Genomic DNA, 25,763 nt, shown 5'->3' with positions numbered 1-25,763 from the left:
TACTCATGTCCAAGCTTTCTGACACACAAAGCACAGAACAACCTACAAAAACTAGGGTTAACTGTTTGAGGCCATTGGCCTCTTTGCTATCAGGGTTAATGCAGGGGGATAGAAAAGACTAAAAACCTAATTTTTATCAGTGAATATTTTATTTTGCCTCTATGTTGAAATGATGGGGCTTCTCTGTCTAAACTTAGACTTAAGCTCAAATCTCTTGTATTTCTTCTCTCTTAGACCCAAGTCAAACATGAACTTCAACTGACATGGGATTTGTTTTTCCAGTTTTAGTCTTAGGGCACTCCCAGAATTAGAGGCAAAGTGTAAATTAAAAATGAAAACACAAGAACATCTATTGTTTGTCTAGCACAAGGTTTTGTTGGTTAGAAAAAAAAAAGTTTTCTTCATTAGACTTCTAGATTACCTTTAAAGAGAGATGGTTTAGGTTAAAGACAAATGAGTTTTGTTAAACCAAGGGTTAAAATATTTCAGCACATGTCATGAAACTAGAGTGTGCCCAAGCTCTTTGTCAGCAGGCCTCTTCCTCCAACTTGCTTCCCTCTTGTCCTATCTCTCCATCCCCTCTCTATGCTAAGAAGAGAATTCCCTGAAACTAGGATCCTCAAGGAAGCAGTGTTTGCCATGGGACTCACTGTAGGGGCAGCAATCCCTGGAAACATGAAGAAGGCCTGGATTCAGCCCCCAGTCCTCTTGTGCCCAGTTGACCTAGCTGCCCTTTCCCCAACCACCAGTCCTCCACCTATTATACCTTCTGATCTGGGACTTTCTCAGATCCACTTGGTAATCTCTCTCCAAGGCACAACTATTTAGAGGCGATATTACATCATGTACATGATATAATATTGCCTTTTCTGGGGTTGTATATCCTCTAGTTATCTTGAATTCTTTTTAAAAACATTTTTCTCATAATTAAAAAAATAAAAAAGGAAAACTGTCCAGTGGCAAATGGATTCCCAGATTTTAATCCATGTCCAGAATAGCCTCTATAGGTATTTTGGTTTATTTCCTTAAGATAATTTTGTTAAATTTTCTTCATTATGACCTAAATACCTGGCAAGGATAACTTAGAGGAAGAAAAGTTTATTTGGGGCTGTGGTTTCAAAGGTCTCAGTCCATGGTCGGCCAAGTCCATTGCTCTGGGTCTGAATGAGGCAGACCAGCATGGTGGAACAGTGGTGGAGGATAGCTGCTCAGTTCATGGTGGCTGGAAAGTGGAGTGTGAGAGTGCTAGGAGCCAGGGACAATATATAAAATCCCCAAAGCAAGCCTCCAATGACCTATTTCTTCCAGCCATATCCCACCTACCGATAATTACCACCCAGCAAGCCATTCAAATTATTAGTCCATCAAGTAGATTAATCCACTGATTAGGTTATACTTTTCATAATCTGTTTTATCTCTGAATGAGCATTCCTGCATTGTCTATTTAACGTGAGCTTTGGGGGGTAATATCTCACATCCAAACCATAGCAACAATTAAATAGAGGCATCATTTTTCTTTCTGTTGTAAATCACACCATCGATTTAATTTGTGTTCCTACAACTTAATGAGGCTGCTTCCTTCTTATTACTTTGCCTCACCTTAAATGTCACCAACTCAGATAAGCCTCCCTTATCACCTTAAGTCACCATCATCTACCCCCCAGGAGTTGTACTTTGTCACATTCCTCTGTTCTGTCTTATTCTTAGGACTTAATACACTTAATTTCTGTGTCCTATGTTTCTAATTGTTTCTATATTAACTACCCGAACATAGGAGCAGGGAATGCTTTGTCTTCTTCATGATAGGTCTTTGGATCCTAGAACTGGGCCTGTGCTCTTTACTGAAACCTTGCTAAAATGATAACACATTTTAAATAGCTATTGATTTTCCAGGGCAGGAAGAAGATGAGGAAAGGAAATGTTAATGGAGATGAGGGTTAGTGCTAGAAAAAAGCAAACATGTGCTGATATGTTTTTGTTTGGTGACTCTTTCCAGCCTAAAGGGTCCTGGCAAATCCATCTCCCCACAGTCACACCCTAACTCTGATTTAGAACCCTTTTATTTGAATGGCAATGATCCTGCCTTTGTCTAAAGACTAAAGATCGTAAGCTCAAATCTGTTTTCCTGCCAGGAAAAAGATGAAAGCATCAATTCCTTCTTTTAACCCTGTCTACACAGTTAACTTCTATTAACATTTCAACAAATTTCTAATCTTGTTTTATACATTTTTACATAATTAAGATTGTACCAATCTAAGTAGATACTAAAGTTGCTGACAAATAAAATGCTGTAGTTACTTGGCAATCGTCAATTTGACCCACCAATGAGCATACTTAATAGAAAAGTCAAGTCAATAATGTTAAAAGAACTCCAGAGACCAAATGGAAAACTGGTACAGAAAAGTTCCTACTAATTTCTATTTTTAATATTTCTTATCCTTTGTGTCTTATTACAAGTGACATTTATGTGATTAAAACCAGATTATTTCCTAGTAGTCCATCTCCTCCTGTTATATATATATATATATATTTTCATCTAAAATGTATTACTTCTCAGCATGGGACACACAAGTTAGTGACTGTGGGAATAATTATAATGTCATTGAGGAGTGTGGCTGTAGAGGGTAAATAACCAGCAGGCACAGAACCTTCAGCAGAAAAGCTCCAGTATTCCTGTAAATCCAATTAAGAAGAAAAAGGGAGCAGGGTAAAGCTTGAGAACAATCTCATAATTTGAACGGGTTTTAAGTTTTCTTTCATGCACATCCCTGAAACTATAGGCAGGACACCTGCAGGAAATAGAATTAAAAGCTCAAACTATCACCCACCCAGTCTTTGAAATAAATCAGGAAAATAGGAAATGGATTCATAAACCAGACAAATTTCTGAGAATCAAATCCTATCAAATTAACTTTTTTTTTCATTTGGTGTTAGGTAATTAAAGATAGAAAAAGTCATCTCTAAATGGTTGTGATATTGATTGGTGAAAAGACAAAAAATGTTAATTGACATTCTTTAGGAGAATGGCTCAAGTTTGAAGCATTCATGTACATTCTTAGATTCTTCTCAATGATGGATCTTCCCAAAGTTCTGCACCTTTCCACATTCTAGTAGGCGATAAAGTGTCTTCTGCTTGGGGGGAAAACAGAATAAACTCGAGTAAATGACTTTCCTACAGAAAATAATTTTCGGTATTAACATAAAACAAAAAAAAAGCTGGAGGTACTGGAGAATACACTGAAGATGAACTCTCATAGGAAGTAGATACTTGGGAAAGGGTAAAAGGGGAGCTCAATAAACGAATTTCCCATCCTCATAGTTCATGGATCAAGGCTAAGTGCAGTTGGCTCAGGGCACATAGTAGCAGGGAGTTTGTGAAAGAAAAGATTTTTTTTTTTTGGTAGAGGAACCAAGACACACTGAAAATAATGGGGGGAATCAAAGAAGGAAAGATGATTTAGAAGGAAGTTTCCTAAACTGTTTACCTATGTCTCTGATCCTTAAACTGTGATGCATGGTACTGACTCAGAGAAAATAATCTAAAAACAAAAGATCTTAACTAAGATTGAAGTTACCACTCAAGAAAAAGTTTGGAGTTTATTCAAGTCTAAGCAATAATTTGCCAGCTAAAGTGAAAGAAACATCTCTTATTAGAGAAAAATAATGGCATGAAAAATTTCCACTGCTTAATGTTCACAATGCTTAGAATATAATAAAAAATTACTTAACAGAGAACCAAGGAAACAGGACATGTTCTCAAGAGAAAGAAAATCCATTGAGTCTGATTTCAGAATGAACTAGATATTGAACAAGAGATGGGATTTTAACGTGGTGATGATAATTATTCTAAATGATACTCATGATGAATGAAAAGATAGGAACCATCCTCAGAGAAACATAAACAATAAAAAGAGAACCAAATGAAAAGCCTAGAACTGGAAAAAATGCAATATTTGAAATTTAAAAATTCACTGAATGTACTTAATTATTGAATGGAAATATGAAAAAAGTGAGGTTGATAATCAGTAAGAATTATCCAACATGAATAACACAATTAAAAAACGACGGAATAAAAATGAACCCTCAGAGACCTGTTAGATAATGTCAAAGGTCCAATATGTGGGTAAATAGAATCCAAAAAAAAGAGGGGAGAGATAATGAGATGGGAAAAATATTTGAAGAATTAATCACCAATAAATTACCAAGTTTGACAACAGACAAAAAGGTACAGATACACAATGATCAATGACAACAAAGCAAATTAAAGTAGCCCTCACTAAGGGTCATCTAGCCATCCTGTTGAAATCCCAAGTTAAAAAGCCATTCTTGAAGACAGCACACTCTATGCAAGGAAACAGTAATGATATGATTGATTGTTGATTCCTCAGTAGAAACTATGTAGGCCAAAAGAAAAAGAGCAACTACTCTGAAGTGCTGAAAGAGAATAAAAATTGTCAAACCAGAACTCATCACCCAGCAAAAATATCCTGTAAGATGAAGACTAAATAATGGCATTTTCACATAAAACTAAAATAAATTGCTACCAACAGACCTGAAGAATAAGATTTGCTAAATGAAGCTCTCCAGGATAAAGGGAAATGATACCATACAGAAACCTAGTCCCTGAGAAAAGAATGGAGAACACTGGAAATGTAATATCTGAACAATATTTGGAAAAATGTCTTTTCCTCCTAATTTATTTGCAAACAATGTAACTGTTTAAAGAGAAAATTATAACATTGTCTTGTTGGATTTTTTAATGTGTCTAGATGTAATACAATAATCACTATTGCATAAAAGAGAGGATGAATATGGACTGATGTGGGTTTAAGACATCTATGAAGAAGTGATATACTTATTGCATCTAGACAGTGAAGAGTTAAAGATGTATATTGTAATCCCTAAGCAACCAGAAAAAAAAATGATAGCATAAAGAAATATGGCTGAGGGCTGGGGATGTGGCTCCAGCAGTAGCGTGCTCGCCTGGCATGCGTGCGGCCCGGGTTCGATCCTCAGCACCAACCATATACAAAGATGTGTCCATCGAAAACTAAAAAATAAATATTAAAAATTCTCTCTCTCTCTCTCTCTCTCTCTCTCTCTCTCTCTCTCTCTCTCTCTCTCTCCCCCCCCTCTCTAAAAAAAAGAAATGTGGCTGAAAAGCCAATCAAAAAATTAAAATCATTTTCTAAATATTATTCAAATAATTTAAAAATGAAAGAAGGGGACAAAGGAACTGAAAGCAGAAGACAAGTAGAAAACAAGGAAATGGTAGGCTCAAACCAATCATAAACATACTTTCATTACATTTTAAAGAACTGAACACTTCAATTAAATGGCATAGGTTTTCTAAATGGATAGATGAAACTTGACTCTATGACATACTGTCTTACAAGAGAGAAGCTTCAAATGTAAGACAGAGATGGGCTAAAGGTAAATGGATGGAAAAAGATTTGGTGTGCAAACAACAGGCATGGAAAGTTTGGAGCACCTATTTTATCATCTTAAGGTGAAAAACCTAACTCAAAGAGTAACTAGAGGATGCCATTCAAGAATGGCTTAGAGTTCTCATGTTTCCCAAGTGTCTTGGAATTTCCCATCCTCCTTCATTTAAAAATAAAAAATTGTAGCTGCAGATGGACAGAATGCCTTTATTTTATTTATTTATTTTTATGCAGTGCTAAGGATCAAACCCACTGCCTCACACATGCTAGGCAAGAGCTGTGCCACTGAGCTACAGCCCCAGCCCCTCCTTCATTTTTACAATTTTATGTTACACAGAAGACTGGTATAGTGTGGCCTTTCACATTCCTATGGTAAAGGAAAGGTAGGGATTTACCCCCATTTTAGAAATGGCAAAACTGACTATGCAGAAAACAATGAATTGATTGTTTCTAAGGAAATATTAGGTGAAAAGTCTCACCTAAAATCCAATCTGTGGACTCCAGCTGCCCTGGACCTGTACCTATCTTACACTGTCTTTTTTCTTCTTCTATGAAGCTCTTCTGTCAATGACTATTCCTCAGGAAGGCCTGTCTCAGGTGGGGTTGATAGGAGGTAGAATGAAACTGGGGGCAAAGTGTATATCTGTAAATCAAATGCTTAGGTGGAAGAATGCTAGAGACCTGTAAGGCTAGCTAATTATACAGAATTTTAATTTTCCGAAGGCAAAATTCACAGCATTTAATTAAAGGAAAGAGGAAGTAACCCGCAGGCAGGGCCTCTCTCAGGAAGGAGGTAATGCTGTTGGTATCAAGGTGATTCCAGGACTCTTCTGTCCACACTCTCAATACCATCCAGCACCCATCTCCTCAGGGACCTTTGTGAAATCTTTAAAAAATTTTTACAATAAATAAATCTTGTATTCATAGCAAAGAATAAATTTGTTTATTCTATTTTATTCATTATTACTTTAAACTCAAATACAAAGTGGCCTAGAGGGATGTTCTGTAGAACCATTTAGCCCTTAACATGCTCAGCATTAAAATAATAAAAGGGAAATCTATAGTGAGACCAATAGAATAGAGGAAGGGCATTGAGGGAAGGATGTGAAGGGCACAGGGAGGTACTGGGGAACAAAATCTACCCAATGCTGCTATGTCCATGTATGAATATTCCATGAGAAATCCTGTTTACATATAAAATTATAGTTCACAAATTAATAATAATAGAAAGGAGATAAGTAGAGTAGAACAATCAGACTAGGGGAGGGAGGAGGGGATGAGAAGGGAAGGTGCTGTGGAATGAGGTTGATCAAATTATGTTATGTGCATTTATGAATAGGACATAATGAATCCCACTATTGTGATAATTAAAATGTATCAATTTAAAAACACATTTTAGAAACTTCTAGAAAAGAGAAATCTATGATAGTAGATATCATATCTGAACTGGCCATCTACTCTGGTTTTATGACTCACTGGGATTGGGCCGGGAAAGGGAGCTTATTATAAATTTCAATAAACTTATATTTTTTTAATTTTTCTGTGACTCAAGAAATTCTTGTCACTGAAATACAATTAGCTGGCACCAATATGAGACCAATATGGGCTTGAAGTTTTTCATCCACAACCTATGGAAAGTCCTATGGAGCATTTGACTAGATGATTTCTGAGGACACTTCGTAGTCTCAGGTCCTGGGATTCATCTGTGAGTTCTCCAGAAAAGGGGGTGATGGTGATAGATGCATTGGGCTTGGTCTCTTTTGTGTGCCAGGTATTCTACTGAGGGCTTTATACTTGTGATTTCATTGAGTCTTCAGATCAGCTCAGTAAAGCAGATGGTATTGTGCTCATTTTACAAAGAAGGAAATTGAGCCTTCCCAAGATCAGACAGGGAGCCAGTGGGAAAGCCAAGCTGTGGAGCCAGACCTATCCAACCCTAAAGCCATCCTCCTTGCACTCCTCCAGTTCAATTTGCTCCCCTTTTCTCTCACAATATTCAGTCCTGTTGGCTATCTACCACATAAGCTGATTAGGGGATCCAGTGTTGCATTACAACTATCTTGACAATATTGTAAGAAAGGTTCAGGGCATTTCAGAATTTTAAGCTAAAACAAACATCATTTGACTCACTGGTGTCAAAGTTGTGAATGCCAAGCTTGTAAAATACACCTATCTTCAGACAGATTGCTCTCCAAGAGAGGGCAGCCTATGTTCCTGAATGATCCTGGTTAAGTTTTGAATCCTCATATAACTAGTAAAGTGATAGAATCAGGAAGCTTCTTATAAATATTAGAATGAAAATGAACCAGGTATAAAAGGGACTGTTTGATCAGTGGCAGACCAAATTAAAGCTCCTTTTAATAGAATACCTTCCACAGACTGTCAGTCTCATAACTCATGTTGAAGATCTTGAGCCCCTTGTTCTCATCTAGTACAGCAGGAAATCACTTTAATTTGTGCAAATGGAAAATATATTTCTGTCTGAATAATGGAAAGATGTTTCTCTATGTCAATGGTTCTCTTCTACAAGAAAGCTAAAGTCCCCCTTTTATATATGTAAGAAAAAGAAACAGTAGCTTCTTTACCATCTTTTTTTAAAATTTTTTTTGTTGTTGTAGATGGACACAATACCTTTATTTTTTTTATTTTTTAGTTTTCGGCAGACACAACATCTTTGTTCGTATGTGGTGCTGAGGATCGAACCCGGGCCGCACGCATGCCAGGCGCGCTACCACTTGAGCCACATCCCCAGCCCCTTCTTTGCCATCTTTATAGAAACTCATGATTTATATAAGCCATTTTAATTACAAATAATTAAAATGTCCTATAGAAAATAACAAAAAAAATAGAGAGATAAAAGTAATTTATAACACATTTCATCAGTCAAAACCACAGACATGACAACACAGGAAGACATTTTTAAAATACATACATGTATTACCAAGGATATTGCTGTTACTAATACTGAGGGTAGTACCAGGAGTACATTAACCATGATGCAGACAGATGCAGAGGTCACATTGTCATTCAAAAGCCACTCACTGCATTGCACTCATTGCAGTCATCACTTGTTGCAATGATGTGATTTTTTTCCCCAGATGATGAAAACCTCTTGGTAAAGTTCCAAACAAATCAAATACAATCTCCTTTGATTTATACAGTAGTCTCATTCCCAGAAAATTCAGTCTACATGTTTATATTAAACCTGGGTAAAATATTTAATGGTTATGTCTAAAAGAGTTAGATCTGAGGCTCTAGCATGTCTGCTGGGACAATTGTACAAGATTATCTAATGGAGGTTCCCTGAGTCCCACTCACAAAATGCCAATCACAGTACTCAATCACTGAGACTAGCAAAAATGAAGTCACAAATTCCCAGAGCATCCCTGAAGAGGTGGCATCTAATGCCTTTTGTGCAGCCCTGAATTCTTGAAAACTACATGTGCATTTAATTTTCTTACCCGAATCTGACTTTTTGTATATTAAATTTTCTTAAAATGGGGTGCATTTATTTTTGAGACATGAACAAAGGTGTTCCTGATCCACTTTAAGTAATATTCGAGGCTCACCCCAGGTGACATAAGACACTAATCACTGATGCAACCCAAGTGAGGAGAAAGTGGATTTAACTTGTGTGTGCATAAGAACCTGTAAACAGAGAGCAGGTGGACCACGGCTTTGATAAAGATGTACCAGCACAGCAACAGGCATCTGTGTGCTCAGCAGACTCCAGGACTAGGCAAACGCCCTTGGCTGCCACACAGGTTGAGGAGGTCAATTCAGGAAGAGGGTGAGGTAAGGGAAATGTAGATGTCAATAGCTGATGGAAGCTGAAAAATTGTGCTGGAAATGAAGAATGTGAGTCAGGGTCAAGTGCGAGTGTGCCAATGTGAACTAAGGGTTAAGGGTAGTGGCAATGTCATAAGGGCCCAGGTGAAGGTGCTAGGCCTCTGAAAGCCACCTGATAAATGGTGCCTGTTGAAATATCTCTTGCATCTGCATTTCAAACTGGAGGAGTTCCTGGTAGATGACACAAAACTATATTTTTGCTCTTGATTCTAGAGGATAGCAATGCAATGGTTTATGAGCTTCTGCCCTGTTCCCAAGACACCTCTGCTACCTCTCCATCTCTGGAAAGGCAGCTCACTCGGCTGTGTGAGGCAAACATCTGTTCTCCATATTGCATTGGCCATAGCAGTGTCTGTTCTTCAGTCCCTCTGGGAGGGGAAATGGTGGGTGTGACTTCACACAGAAATGCTGGCAAGCCAGTAAAGACCACCTTCCAAGTTCCCCAGGCTCAAACCTTCCCTAAAGCTAACAGCTCAGTCTAGCTGCAGTTTATATGTTCACCTCAGATTCTTTGCTTCAGAAGGTTCTGAAAACCAGGCCAGACAGGCTGCACTGCCTATTGGTCTAAAGATCACCAGGCAATGTGCCAGGTGTCATTGGAGCAAGCTGCTCAGCAGCCATGTTGTTGGTAGTGGGTTGTTTGGTTTGTTTGTTTGTTTTTTCTTTTTAATGGTATGATTGCCTAGGTTTTCAAATTCCATTATGAAATTTTTTAAAATATTTTTTTAGTTGTAGTTGGACATAACACCTTTATTTTATTTATTTTTATGTGGTGCTGAGGATCAAACCCAGTGTCTCACACATGCTAGGCAAGTGCTCTGCCACTGAGCTACAACCCAGCCCCCCATTAGGAAACTTTTTATCCTAAGAGCTTTTTTTAATTTTCTTTTAAATCTGCCATTTTTAGTTTGATGGAAAAAGACATTGTGGCGGAATATTCAGAAAAGTTCTCTATGGGGTCAAAAGATGCAGTAAATCATAATCACTGCCTATTGTCTCCATTCCTCCCTGTCTTGGAACTCTTCCTGACGGATAGTCACTGGCGATTAGGGAATCACACCAGAGTGGAGAGAAAGGGGGGTGGACTTCCTCCCAAGGAAGTTTTGGGATCCATCAGAAAAGACCCACCTAGGCCCCGCCTTGGGGTTGCATTCACGGAGACAAAAGCAAGGTGACCCCTAGCTGTGTCCTACCATTCACTCAGAGTCCTGGATTGATGCAGCCTTTCTGTTATTAGAAACAGCTACCAGCCAACAGCAGAGGGTTATGCCTGTGGCTTCACTATGGTTACGCAGAACTTCAGTGCTGCAATACGATCCACTTCATACCGTGGAAGGGGAATATACAATCCATCATGCACACCCTAAATCAAAACAGGGGCCTCAAAACTGGCTTTAAAGGAAACTATATTTTCACGAACTTCCTTTTAGCTGTTGGCAGCAGTTAGGGAGTTATTCTCTCACAGGAGCTTGTCAAGAGAAAACTGCAAGTAATGTCACAGTTTTCTGTGATGGTACCTCCATCCCTTCAAGAGGTTCCATACATTTGGTTTCCTGGGAGAAGTGGGTACAGGATCCCGAGGCATTTAACCTCACGAAAGCAGGAAAGTTATTTATCTTCTCGGCTCTGCCTGGTATCTCATGTGGGGCCAGTAAGTATAGGAATGAATAAATATGAAGGGCACAGAGAGACTGAATGAGCAAGCCATCCCTCCATCTCCACCTCCTTCTCTCCCTATACTGGCATCTCACTCCACACCACTCAGGAAAGTTAAGGCAAAGTCAGAAGATAAAACTAGTCATGAAAGAGGAATCACCAAGCTTCAGTGACCAAGAGGAAGCAGTGTCCACACTGGTTGTGAATATAAACTTGAGAGTCAGAAGACCTGAATTTTGCCACTTGTTCGTCGGGTGATTTTGAGCAAATCACTCAGTATCTCTAAACCCATTTCCTCATCTAGAAAGTGGGGATAATAATCGCACCTACTTCACAGGTTTGTTATAAAGATTACAGATAATACATGTGAAGCACTTGGCCCACTTTCTGGGACTTTAGTATTTAATAAATGTTAACTGCTTTTACTATTTTTCCATAAGTTCATTAACACGATGTGAGAATCAACCCAGCTAAGTGACCACAGTCGCAGTCAGGCCTGCACTTCTCTGAGGAAAATTGCTCTCTCATCCATCTCTGAAGCAACTCAAATGTCTAAAATTATTCTTGGTACAGATTTGACCATTGATTAGTCTGGTTGCCTTGGTTACATCACCTAACCTTTTGGGCTTCTGCTTCTTCATTGTAAACAAAGATGGCTGGTCTATCTCTGTGAAAATAGTTGGAAATGGTCTTAAAGAGTCAGTATGAGTTTTTGGTTGATGCTATCATCTGCATATCTATCAGGGAATAAAAGTCTGGGGGCACTGTGTGATGTGCACAGGAGGGTGTTTATCACAACTTCACTGACTCATATGCTCCAATGAACTGGGGGATTCATGATTCACAGCAATCATTCCAAGTGTTCTAGCTGTGTAGAGACCAGCAAATACATCCTCTTCGGAAAGCTAAAGAAATCACATGGCCTCCATTTTCATCCCATTGATACTCCATGACATTGGAGGGTTTATTTGTTTCTGTTTTAGGTTTAGATAATTAAAAACAAAAAAATTCAGGACATATTTTCCACCAGCAAACACTCTTTTCCCCCATATGCAGTGAAGCACAGTTTAGATAAACAAAAATCACAAAAATGGAAATGAAATGGCAAAGACAAATAATGGATACAGTCACCTTCATCATGATGTGAATGTTCTTTGAGCATACCATGCTAAGCACTTAGCATATATTATCTCAATTCTAGCTGGTAAGTAGATTCCATAATCTCTTATATAGGAAGAAGAAAGTAAGACTTTGGTTAACATGGTCAAGGTCACACAGCTGTGAATTGTAGAACATTGTCCTTTTTAAATATTCAATCCCCTTGTTTTATTAACCCATGGCTAGTTGAGTAGAATTGGCCACCCTGAGTCCCCCACCTCCATGTTAACAGAATACAAGATAGAGTGACACTTATAGTACTGGGTGACTCAGGCTCCTGTTAATTTCCTCCAGAATGGAAAAGAAAAAAAGTAAGAATGATCTTCTACCATTGAAACTTATAGCCTCTAGAATCCCATACAACCACCTCCATAGCTGTAGATCTTAGCTATTCTGCTTACATAACGCCAGACCTTAAAACCCTGCAGTGACCTGTTGAATGGCTTTTCATCAATAAGCCTGCTTTTCAGGACCCTTCTCCATCATTTATGGAGCATGTCCTATAAGTAAAGTCCATCCATACTGAGAATCCAGAGGACAGAAAGGTGAAAAGATTGTCTCTGCCCCCTAAGAGCAATTACTGTAGTGGAATTGACACGAACCACTAACCAGTTAGGTAGGTAGGTAGGTAAGCGGAGAGAAATAGAATAGACGAGGAGACAGGGACAAACAAAAAAGTCAAGTTTAGAATAATGTGTTGTAAGCAGGAAGGGGAGAATGACTAATTCTAGCTCAAGGCTAGGGATCTAAGAAGCCATTTTAGAAGGAATGAGATTTGATCTGGAATTTGAAAGAAGGCTGAGGGATGAATCTTAGAGAAGGATCATGCTACCGAGCAGGGAAGATTGTCTTGACTATCAGTCCCTCCTGTCCCTCTTTTCCCCTGAGCCCAAACATAATGTGAGCTCCCTTCTCCATATAGCAGTCCAAGGGATTCACCAAGTCAACAGAAATGACTGACATATGGATGAATCCTCCTGACCATCCCAGACATGCCCATGTTTTAGTGAATTCAAAGGCAAGAATGTTAAGCCATAAAATAGGGGAATTGATTGTACCTCAGTAGACCCAAGTGGGTGGCCATTTGGGCTCAGAGAGCGTCTTCCAAAAATAAACAAACAAATAACACAAAGTACCTACTTACAAGTTTTGGGAGTGTAACTCCGAGGCAGGGCACTTGCCTGGCCTGTGTGAGGACCTGGGTGTGATCCCCAACACCACAATAAAACAAATATGCAAATTAATAAACAAATAAGTTTTTTTAAAGGACTTCCTTACAGATATTTCCTTGGAAACTGTTATTTCTTACCTCTCTCTGTCCATACCTTTCTTTAGCACAGATGTTTGCTGTTTCCTGCTTTGTGCAGAGCCCTTTACCAAGTTCCATACAAAAATGTCTCACCTCTGGCTTCTGACAAGGAGCCCTCCCAGACAGAAGTAACTCAAAATGCTCAGAAAACTGTAATATCCATGTTGTCAAATGGTCACGTTCATAGGCAGTTTCAAGTTCCCCACTTTCCCATCTACCACAAAGTGTACGGACTTGGGAGAAAATGCAAAACCTACCTCCCAAATATGGAGTCTGGTCTCAAGAACAAGTGACTATGAAAAGGTGATAATTTTTTTTATTCTTAAGTTTTCTCAGCTTTTTTTATCCAACTATACGAACCCACATTCAAATTACATTTTTGAGGTGCATCTACTATTTCCCTTTGGTTTGGGCACCATTATATGTTACTCATCCCAACTGATCATAAGCCTCTGACAGGATAAAATATGACAGAACAAAAATCTCAGACTCATGTTGGCCTAATGGAATAAATAACTTTTACATCCCACCCTGAAAATGTAGAAGAAAAATACAGAACCTCTACTTTGGAATCATTTAAATAAAAGATGAAATTGAAACAGAAATCCAATAACCAATTAATTATCTCATTACAAAGAAAATATAACCTACTTCATTATTGTAGTAGCAAATGTCAATAGAGTGAAAATTGACCAGTCTTCTTATATTAGAAAAAAACATCTGATAACCTGGTTGCCAAGCAAGCCCTGCTCATGCTAGCCTTTATTACGCCCTCTGTAATGAATTACAGCCTGTGCGTTTTCATTAGCACACCACTAATAAGAGTTTTAAAAGACATGTTAAGTAACACAAATGTTTCAGTATTGTTAGTGTGGTAAGACTGAGTGTTAAGAGGTGGAATTCACAATTCTACTATATTGTGAGTATATCTGTGTGGTTTTAAATGTGACAACAAATGTGAACTCACAGAGAACTGCATACAAAACTAAATTAACAAATTGGAAGGTGAGGAATGGAAGTCAGAGGGCAATAGTTATCTTTTATATTCAAAGTCAGGCTTCCCAGATAAGTCACTTGGCTGATCCAAAAAGTTTCAAGATGTTTCATCCTAGCTTTATCAAATTGGATTATAATTAAAGCTGTAGGGCTAAGGGCATGGTCCAGTAGAAGAGCATTTACCTAGCATTTGAAAGGCCCTGGGTTCAATTCTTAATATCACAAAAATTTAAAAAAAAAAAATTCTTTTCATAGTACTGGGGATTCAACCTGGGAGCCACTTTTGCTATGGCTGGCTTTGAACTCACAATCCTCCTAAATCAGCCTCCAGAGCCTCTGTGCCCAGCTTAAAAAACTTTTTTAAATAAAAAATAATTAAGATTATAGCATGTAAATCCCCCCCCCCCAGTACAGGAGATTGAATCCAGGGGCATTCTACCATTGAACTACATTCCCAGCCCTTTTTCAATTTTTTATTTTATTTTATTTTAAGACAGGGTCCTGCTAAATTACCACGCTGGCCTCAAACTTGCAATCCTCCCACCTCAGCCTCCAGAGTCACAAAAATTACAGGGTGCACTACCATGCCTGACTTAAAATACATGTTTTTAAATGCCTTGCTTTTCATGTGTTATCATCATATCCATTGTGACTTTAATAACTTTGAGTGGTATAAATTAAACGGAAAAGTAAAGAAAATCACCCATAGAGAAAAAGAACACTCAATAGTACAAGCACACATGAGGGGAAACTCACAGAGCACCTGCTCTCAGATCCTTTCTGTTAAGACGGAATGTGCCCCCACGGCATTCCAGTCCCCTTTCCAACCTGTAATTAATGTGTGTCTCCTTTATGGCATGAAACTGAAATTGTTCTGAGAGGGGAGTTCCAGGCATTTCAGTTCCGTGCTATGAGGGAGTAAGCATGGTGTGCCAGCACAGCACTATTCTCTTCCCTCTTTTCAGGGAACTATCCTAAGCAGAGCACCTCCCAGCAGGCAGGTATTAGCGGGCATGGAAGTGTATGTTTCATAGAAAAGAGGCACAGTACGTATTTATGGGTATGGTAGACTTTGAGTAGCAGGTGTTGCTATCTCTTCTTTTAATTTGTTTCATTCCTTGAATGTTTTGTTATAATTAATGTGTTCATTTTCTGTACTCATGCCCAGGAGCGTGTTGCAGTAGGCATAATTTTTTAAATTGAAGAAATCCATTAAATAAATAATTGGTTTAAGATGATAAAATACATTAATTTAAATGATCGAAAACACCTAGTGCCAGTTCTGAGGAAAAATAATTCTTTAAGGAAAAAGTCACACTTTAAAAACTCTAGCTCAGAGTGCCACTCTATTGGTCTAAAAATACAAGGTTGGCACCACGCCCAGAATATTGACAAGTGGAGCTTTGATAGACCAAGACAGGCAGGGATTCCAGAGCAGAAGGCCCCCTGTTAAACATGCCCTGCCTCCAGTTGCCCATGGTCTAAATTGGGCATTCATTAGCAGAGACCCACCGTGCATTTCAGCTGTTACCATTCGTATCTAGAAAGAGCTTAGTTTTAGCCAGGAGGGTGACTTGGTACCTGAGGCTCTAACAGGTTGGGATTTTAGGTGGAGTTCAAGAAGAAAGGAGAAATGAAGACATTTCTTTTTGTTGGAAATGAGGTACATAGTGCCTGAGTAATAGAGACATACTGTAGTTCTTGTTCACTAATCCTAAAAGCTTGAAGAATTGGTTTCTCAAAGATTGAGTCATAAATACAATGTTGAAATGTACATATCACTTATCTATCTATAATCAAGTGAGCCTAATCTTTATGGGCTAGCTAATCATGGATGACTCTACCTTCGTTGGAGAGCTTTGTCTCCATATTCAGGTGTGTCTCCTATAACTCCTTGCACATGACCTTAATCAGGTACTAAGAGTCTCCTGTAATCTGGGCCTACACTGTTTTTTTTTTTCTCTTACAAAATGCATAGAAATCTTTTTTTATGAGACAGAATTTGTCAGCCAAAAGACAGTGAAATTAAACAGAATAATGTTTGTAAAAATATGTGTAACCAAAATGTCAATTTTTTTTTCATGCAGATCAAAATCAGTATATTAATCAAACAGTACAAAAAAAAATGTGTTTCACTGTTTACATCTCATAAACTCAAGTGCTACCATGAGTTCCCACTATTGGCTAATTTTGTATCTTCAGATTCTGATGACTACAATTATATTTTAATTCATTTCAAAGGAAACAGAAATACGCTTATTCTCTTCTTTCACAAGCTTGTTTCCCTTTCATTTGCATTTTTCCTGGATTGAGTGTAAGATAGTAGAGCAGTTTAAAAAAAAAAAACAACTCTAGAATCTGTTGACAATTTTTAAAATGTGCCCAATTGCCTTAGAGATAATTTTTTATTTAATTTACCATATGACTTTTGTCATATGACCCCAAACTGTTTCCTTATTCTTAAATTGGAATCAATATAACTTCTCTGCTTTCTTTTCATAAATAATGTAAGATTCAGTCTTCCCTTGGTCATGAAAAATCGCTCAACTCTGACACATTATATAAATGTATGGTAGCGCTATCTGCTGCTGATCTCTTAATGCCTTTCATGTGTTCAGGGGTTTTCCTATCAGGCCGTGTATTCTCAATGGTTCTATTTCAGTTTAAAAAAAGAAAGAAAGAAACTCCAGATGTAACTGAATTAATGGAAACTTGATTATCTATCCCTGTTTGTTTGGTAGAGTTTATCCACACTGCATCTGTCTGGGCTTGTTCTCTCTTCCACCTACTTCCTATCCTTTGGACTTAACAAAGGAGAAGATCACGATAACAAAAAGAGGTCACAGGCTAGTTACCTGCTTTTTTTTTTTTTTTCCCTGCAGGGTACAGGAAGGAACACACCTCCAAAACCTCTAGCCCTAGGTTTCAGTTGCCTAGAAACAGCTGGAAAAAAAGTGCAGCTCTATTCAGTGAGGACGGAGTGGATCAACTGAAACTCCAGCCTCCCCCAGAGGACACCATAAAAGAGAGGTGACACTGGAGAGTGACCAGGTCCAGCGGCTTCATCTTCATCAGGAGGGCCCGTTTTTTCCCACGCTATTGTGTGTGGGCGTCAGGAAATGGTCCCCTTTTACTGAGCACTTTAAGAGCAATTGGTCTGAACACAAATGAGGAAATGGAGTTCAAACCTTGCAGAGCCAAAGAACACCTCCTTCCTAATGATGCCTTTCTTCACACAGCTTCATAGAGTTCACAGAGCTCTCCTAGAGCCAGCTTCAAAGTGGCCCAGAGATAAGTGGGCAGCTGCTGTTACCCAGCCCACTGTGCCCTGGAGATGTCACAGTGAAGTGGCTTTATAAAGGGCACTTGATTTTGCTTAGGTTCTAAAGCATCTATAAGAGAAAGGAAAAGTTATAATTTAAAGCCAGAGACTTAGCTGCCTTCTTAGTGCCTGCTGGGCAAGACAGAATCCCCTATGGAGGAGAGAGATTTTAGTCAGGAAAGTAAGTTGCTGGGACTCCAAGAGTGAAATGTGAGGTCCAGCCTCCTTCTCCAGGGGTCCTATGTCCAGAAGAAAAACGAAGTGAGCAAAATCAGTGAGCCTAACACAACAGGGGTGAAATGTGGAATGAGGGCCCTGGAAAAGACGAAGAGGGAGATCAGGGGAGATGCCCCACCATTATTCATTAAAGCCTGAGGGGCAGTAGAGGAACCCAGGGACAAGTTTGGGGAAAGAAAGTATGTTACAGGTCACCATTCTACTCTCATGAGAACACAGATAAAGCTCCACAGAGCATCAAGAACCAACCAGGTAGTCCCCAACAGGGGAAATCTGGATTTCACCAACAATGGTGCCTACACACTTGGTTAGGAGCAGCAGGTTGACCATTTCTGTGAGGATTCAGCACATGCAGACGTGTGTGGAGGTCTGAGAGTACCTGAGCAACTTAAAGAACAGTCAAATTATGATGGCTCTTTTCAGTTAGGCTAAAAAAAAAATTTTTCTTTATTGCTAAAAAATGAGTAAAAAATTTAGGAATTTAGGCAGGAGAAAGGCACAAGCATATCTGTGCCGTAAGAAGAGAGCTCTAAGCATGCCTTCCAATGATTTATTTATTCAGTGGATGTCCCCAAGCTCTTAGGTGCCAGGACTAGGAAAGAATGCACAGGGGATACAGTGATAACTAACAGACGTTTGTGCTTGCAAGGCATCTGTAGCTTGATGAGGAGATCGATGTTACAAAATAGGCACCAAAAGTTTCATTGTAAGTTGTGGAAAATGCTATATAGGGAAGTCAAGGAGTGCTGTGACTAAGAATATATATGTATATATAAATTAATACATAAATATATATATATATATATATGTATCTATAAATTAATATATATACACATATATATTTGGAACATAAAATAGAGAGATGTAAAATATATACACTTAAATGTTTATATATATTTGAAACTTCCAATGTCTGACACAGTAGTGAACCCATGGTAGCCCTGTTAACAGTCATCTTTACAGTGGAGATAAAAATAATATTAGCCACCTGAAGTACTTCCATGTAATTGTGGACAACCTTATCTCGAAGAACAGTGTCTCGAACTTTAAAAGCATCCAAAAATATGTAGGGGGATTGATGCACAAATTTCTGCTTCAAAGCGTTCAACAGAGAAACAGATGCCTACCACAAACTCTCCAGGGCTGTGGTACACAGAAGATATGACTAAGGTATTGTCCTTAAGTATTTTCACTAATGTGATAGACAAAAAGCAGGATGTGTCCCCACTGTTTCACTACCACCCAAAACCATTCATTCTTCCCACTCCGTTTCTTTCTCTACCCTTGATAAGCTCCAAAGACCTACTCTCATAGATTTTCCAGGATTTTGTGTTCAGAATGAGGGGAAAAGTGAGCAAAACAGAGAGATGAAAAAATGCTTGGCCCAGGATTGAAGGAAGAGGAGTTTCATTTCTTATTGATGAGCCACACCTTCAGTAATTCTTTTGCATAAGTAGCATCACATCATTGGTTCTGTTTTATGGTGGACACCATTTTAAATAAGCTTTTACACTGCTAATTTCCTAGTTTGTGTACCCCTGCATCCCTGGAAAAGCTGTCTGTCAGTCTTTGTTTTCTATTTTCTCTTTTGAAAAGCAAACTACCAAAGCAGCCGCAGTGGGTAAGAGAAGAGGATTGAGGAGAAAAGGGGAATTTTCTGCAGGGTTTTTCTATGCATGAATCCTCTGTACAGTGTCCAAGAAAAATAAGCAAAGGAGATGAGCTATTGAGAAAGTGGATCTTGACTTTTGGACTATTTGAATTATCAGGATACTGCTCCCAAAAGGCTTCCTGTGGGGACCTGGACCTGGAAGCACTAGGCAGTGACCACTTTTCACTTAGTGAGGGCAGACTGTTTCCGGAGCACAGATGCAGAACCCAAGGTAAGGGCAGGACCCAAGGTAAGGGCAGGACCAGGCTCATGGATAAAAGTTAAAAGGAGGCACATTAAGGTTCAGTACATTTAAAATTTCTATATTGAGTAGAAATAATATATGAAAAAGTGTCAAAGTGTTAACAGTGTTGACAAAGTTGATCTTGTCTGGGTAGATGTTGAAGCTGAATACCATCTCAGGGCCCCTTCACTAATTAATGCCACTAATTTAGACACTTGCTAAATGCAGTTGGATGGAGAAATGTACAATCACTGTGTGAACCCAGCATGGAGCCCATTTCTGGCCCCACGTCAGGTCTCAGAACTTCCAGTAACCTGGCTGTTTTCCAAGCTGGTTTCTCAATAATTCCCTTGCGCAGAATGTACTTTTCAAGGTTCCAGTCCCCACCCCCACCCCCCCACCACATACCAAAAAGGCTCGTCTAACCTGTCAGTTTACAATTACTACCGAACACGGCATCAAGGTTTACCTTGACTTAAAAAAAAAAAAAAGGTGAAGATTTGAGCAATTCAACAGTAGTACAAAGACCATTGGTTACAGGGTGATTTAAAGTATTTGGAAAAGCACTGTCTTCATATCCCAGAGAGACAGACGCTCTGTGGGTGACCACAAATTGAGTTCATAATGCCTTTCAATAGTCTAGGCACCACAAAGAGTTAAAATGCAAGATTAGATCAAGAACAATAAGATCTGATCCACTTACTAACTGAAGTCAGTTGAGCACTTATGGTTTCACATGCATTGTCTCCTGTAATTCTCACTGTGACCCTCTAAGGAAGCCACTGATATGAGTTTTGTTTTCTAAAACACCTGGCCTTGGATAACCTTCACATACTGGACTCTACCCTGTGGGAAGTTCCTCATTTTCCATTAGTTCCCTCTGAATGTGTATTATGTCATATGCCTTCCTTAAGGATTTTCTGATACAGAAAGTTTGGGGGCCAAGGGTCATTTTGAGTCTCCTGATTTTTAGACAAATACAACTTTCTCAAATTTCAGTAGCCTTTCCATATATTTGCTTGCAGCCAGTCCCATGTGTCAGTAACCACATTCATGTTCTTGTTTGAGAGATGGTTTTCAAAACTGCTTGTTTTGTTTGTTGAATGACCGCACACCACATTTGACCTTTGCCCTAAGTCACATGGATCATCTGTGTTTCTGGGCATTAGTTATTTGCAGACGTTTTGTATCACATTCGTCACAGTTTAGGGTTCAGATGTAATGGGTTTTCCAAACTTTCAAGTCCTTGCGTTTCTGCCAGTTCTTTCTAGAGTCTCTCCTCCCTCCCCCCCTTTTCTCTCTGAAGCTAATGCTTCACACCCATATTCACTCTCTCATACTTTGCTGACTCTAGCCAATAGTAGCCAAAACATACTACAAATGCTATGTTTTCTAAAATATCTTCCAACACATGCTATCTCAGAACCCATGTGGTCTCCTTACTAAGTTATAGGAAGTAAGACTTCTAACCAATTTTATTTTGCTCCTAAATGGCAGAATCTCAACATTTCCAGCCTCCATGATTAATCTTCTCACTGTCCATCACATGACTGCTAAGATGTACTTCAGGATTTTGTGATGGAAGCATCCCACTTCCAGGATCATATTCTGGTGTGGTCATAACTAGTTTATGCTGCTGAACAAGCTCACCCCCCACACATTTGTTGCTTAGAATTTAAAAGTTTATTTCTCACTCTAAGTCCACAGTGGATATAATGAATCTTTGTGACATCTCCCTTCTGAGCACCAGTTCAGGAATCCAGGCTGCTTCCATCTCCTAGGTATGCAGCTAGCACAGGAGACTCTCGCAGTGTCACCTGGTAAAAGGGGAAGGGAACCTCCATGGTTATGTACCAGTTCTGAAATGCTTTTGCAACATAGTGACACACGTCACTTCTGCTTCCAGTCTTTGGCCTCGCCAAAGAGCCCTTGCCTATTCAGAGAACAGCAAATTCTCTGGCACATGCACTGAATCAAACTTGGAGGGTATGGTCTGGAATCTTCATTTTAACACACACACTGATGTGGGAAAACATTTGTGTTGGGGTAGGTGGTAGAGTCATAATAAAACTGAAGTTTAGAGATGTTGCAAGTTACCCACACAAGCTTAGGGGCAATACTGTTTGTGCCTACTAGTTCAGATCAATTCCAAACCAATGAAGCACAAAACCTTCATAATAATGCAAACCACGATCTTTATTTGAGATCACAGAATGAGGAACTGGGCTTTTCTTTTGCTGAGACCCTAAGAGTTTGAAGAAACAAGTGTAGGAAAACAGATTAAAGCACGATGTATTAGCAAAATCAAACAAAAAACAGAAGGACACAAGAAGAGGAGGGGGAAAATATGTTCCCAGGGAAGAGGAAACAACTTGATCAAGCGTAAATTGACTAATGCTTCACACCCATATGCTTAAAACAAATGAAAACCCCTGATTATATCTCACCAGTAGTTAGCTGGACCAAATGACAGGTTGGAAAGATGTGATGCCTGGATATTTACATGGTGAGTAGGAGGATTGGGGATTGCCCTTTGCACTTCTACAGAGCTGGCTTCACCTGTGAGCTCCATTCTCAAACAAAAATTGCTTCCATACCTCTGCCACAAATGTTCACACTTGTTGGGAGTAAAAGGTCTCTGTCAAGGTGAAGGAATAAACCTCAGAACTGAGGGAATCTTCCTTGGAATTTGCAAATGTTATGCTTGGATCATACCAAAAAAAAAAAAAAAAGAAAAAAATAAATGTGGGGTGAGGAAGAGGGATATTCTTCCTTGCTAAGAAGACAGAAATAGCTTGAACTAATTATATTAACCTAAAAAAGTAAGTGAGAATTAATGAGAAACAAGAAGAATCTTAACTCTGGAAATAGCCTCTCATCTGTGGTACTGAAATCCAACACCCTTTAGTGGAATAAGTTCAGGTCAGAAGCGAACCCGCCAAAGTGAAATTCTAGAAATGGAGAATGCTTCAGGCATCTCAAGACCAGCTAAGTATCTTGTAGCGTTTTCCCAGACTTTTGGGTTCAGTTAAATATGATTCAAATTTTGCCTCAAGCCATTACTTTTGGAAAACCATATGTATTTTTGAACAAACTCGATTAAATGTTTCTTATTTTCTTTCCCTTTAACTCATTAAAATGTCATTTTGTAGGAGTCATTTGTTTGGGAAGCAATCTGATTCTTTTGGAAAATCTTTGAAAGCTTTGAAATTGGGATCAGAAGCAAAATTGTGCTTGTTCTTAAGTGTATACACTTAAAGGGAACTGGAAATTATAGAAATTATCTGAATCAGAGGTTTTTAAACTGTGGTCCCCAGGCCAGCAACAGCATCATCACCTGGACATGGGCCCTCACAATCAGAAGGGCCTCCTTCTTGATTTCATGTATTGCCACTTTGAAATTCTGACTTTTATCTCTGTAAGTAATGTTCAGTAGGATGCTAGGCCATTGATGGACCTCAGCGGAACTTGAGTGGGCGGAGATATGTGCGCCAGGTATAACCACATTTCTTGCTGTCAACATTCCTGTAGCACCATGAGTACAGAATCTAGTGGTCCCACATGCAGGGAAGCCCAATGATATTCAGTATAAGGTAGGTGTGTTACTTCTCCGAATGAGCAAACTCAGGGCAGAGAAAGAATGAGAAAGGGTGCTGACAACCCAGAGAGTTCATACTTTCCATTTGAACCAGAACTCTCTCTGAATTCTCTTTGAATTCAGAAAATCGCTTATTATCATTATCAAGTATTATGTCTACACATAATTGTTTGTGCTGTACTTTTATATGACTAGTAGTGGACCAGGTGTGTTTAATAGGCAGTGGCACTCTAAGAAGCATGAACCACCAAGGAAGCCCTTTATGGCGTTTATTACTTGTATATTAGCCAACTGCTTGTGCTTAAAGAAAGAAGGGGAAACATAGGGTGAGCCATGGTTCTTTGTCCTTTGTCCTTTGAGTATTTCTTTATTCATCAGTAAACCAATGGGAAGGCCAGCTCAGTTAAGATTCTTGGTTAGGAGGTGTATATATTAAGAAGTGAAATAGAAATAATTGAGTCATTTTTTTGCAGCAATTCCAGTCTTTTGGTAAGAATGGCATAAACTTATGTGTTGCATAAAGACAGACATGTCCAGAGACATGCATCTTTAGGTGGTTCTGCGTTTGTGCAAAGATCACAGAGTGTTCTTACACAAACCCACATGGGATTGATCAATTACTCAATGTGGTCTCTTGATACCATCAAGGGACGTGGTAAACACGAGATGTACGAGACTACTGCCAGAATAATGCAGCATAATGCTTTACAGTAAACCTTTTTTTTTGTACTAGAAGTACACCTTAAAATAAAGATAAATATATAAATATAGTACATTAAATATATAGACCAGTAACAGTAATATATCCTCATTATCAAGAATTATGTACTGCACATGATTGTTTGTGCTATACCTTTATGACTAGTAGTGGAATAGGTTTTTTATATCAGCATCACCACAAAGGTGAGCAATACAGTATGTATCCCACTATGACAGCTGAGGTCAAAGATTTCGGCTTCATCATAATCTTATGGGACTGCCATCAAGTATATAGTTCACTAATACCGAAGCATCATTATGCAGCTCATATGTACAAGCTCTGAAAAATGAACTGTGTAATTTTAGTCACTCTCAGACAAGTAAAATGCTCTCCTGAATTGACATTGCACAAGCTACAGATGAATGGCAAAAATTCTTACCAACTTACTATTTTAATTTTTCTGTACTTAGAACATTAAATAGCAAATCAAAAACACTATGATTAGTTGAGAGAGACCTTGGGGAAAAGGAAATGATTTTATCTTTCACTGTCTTAATTCATTGTTCCTGTTTTTTGAACAAGAGGCCTTAGTGTTTTCATTTTGCTCTGCTTTCCATCTTTGAGGTAGTGAGGCCTGGAAACTTGACAGAATTGCAAATTCCTGGGCCCATGCACAAGTTGGAGAAATGCTGGTCTGAATCACTTTGGCCGGAGAATCCTATGATTATAGTTACACAAACTGTCCAGGTCTGTCTGAGAACCTTATTTCTCATCTACTCTATGAAAACACTTCTTCTAAGAGACAGTAAGAAGCACCACTGCCTTTGGACCTGTCTTCCATAAGTCTATAACATGCTGCTCAGGAACACTTGCCTTAGACTCAAATGTATCTGTGTTATGACTTTGGACAGGATTTTCAACTTCTCCAAACCTAAGTTTTCTCATCTGCAAAATGGAGCTATTGATGCCTGCTTCATAATCTGGTTAGATGAATTAAATGAGCTAATATTTGACAAACGTTTAGGCAGTATGATGAGCACTCAAGGCAAAGGGCATTACAATTTAACAAATAATCATTATTATCTCTGTTCCTTATTGCCAGTGCTTGTTAGCTCCATTCTAGACAAATCTCTAAGGCATCCCCTTTGCTTAGCTCTCTCTCTCTAGGTTGCCCCCAACTGCCTTGGGTTCAGACACAATACAGAAAGACACAAAAGTATAAAACCTTTCTTGTCACTAGTACAGAGGACAGGATGAGAAAGTGAACAGGCTGCTCATGTCTTTTTATCGGTGTATTATAACTCTATTATAATGGTAATAGTTGTTACACATTCACAAATGCACATAGTATAACAATATAATTCAGTTTCATTTCCCAGTACCTCCTCTCTCCCTCCCTTCCTCTCTCTACCCCTGGTCCCCTTCCTCCACTCACTGGTCTCTATTTTCATGAGATCCCTAACACATTTTTTTTTCTCTCTCTTTAGCTTCCACATATGAGAAAAGGTATATGACCCTTGATTTTCTGAGTTCATCTTATTTTTCTTAATATAATGTTCCCAAGTTCAATCCATTTTCCTGAAAGACATAATTTCATTC

The sequence above is a fragment of the Urocitellus parryii genome, chromosome 1 (genome assembly GCF_045843805.1).
Source record: "Urocitellus parryii isolate mUroPar1 chromosome 1, mUroPar1.hap1, whole genome shotgun sequence".
Taxonomy (NCBI): Eukaryota; Metazoa; Chordata; class Mammalia; order Rodentia; family Sciuridae; genus Urocitellus; species Urocitellus parryii.
Note: the sequence above shows the minus strand (reverse complement) of the source record.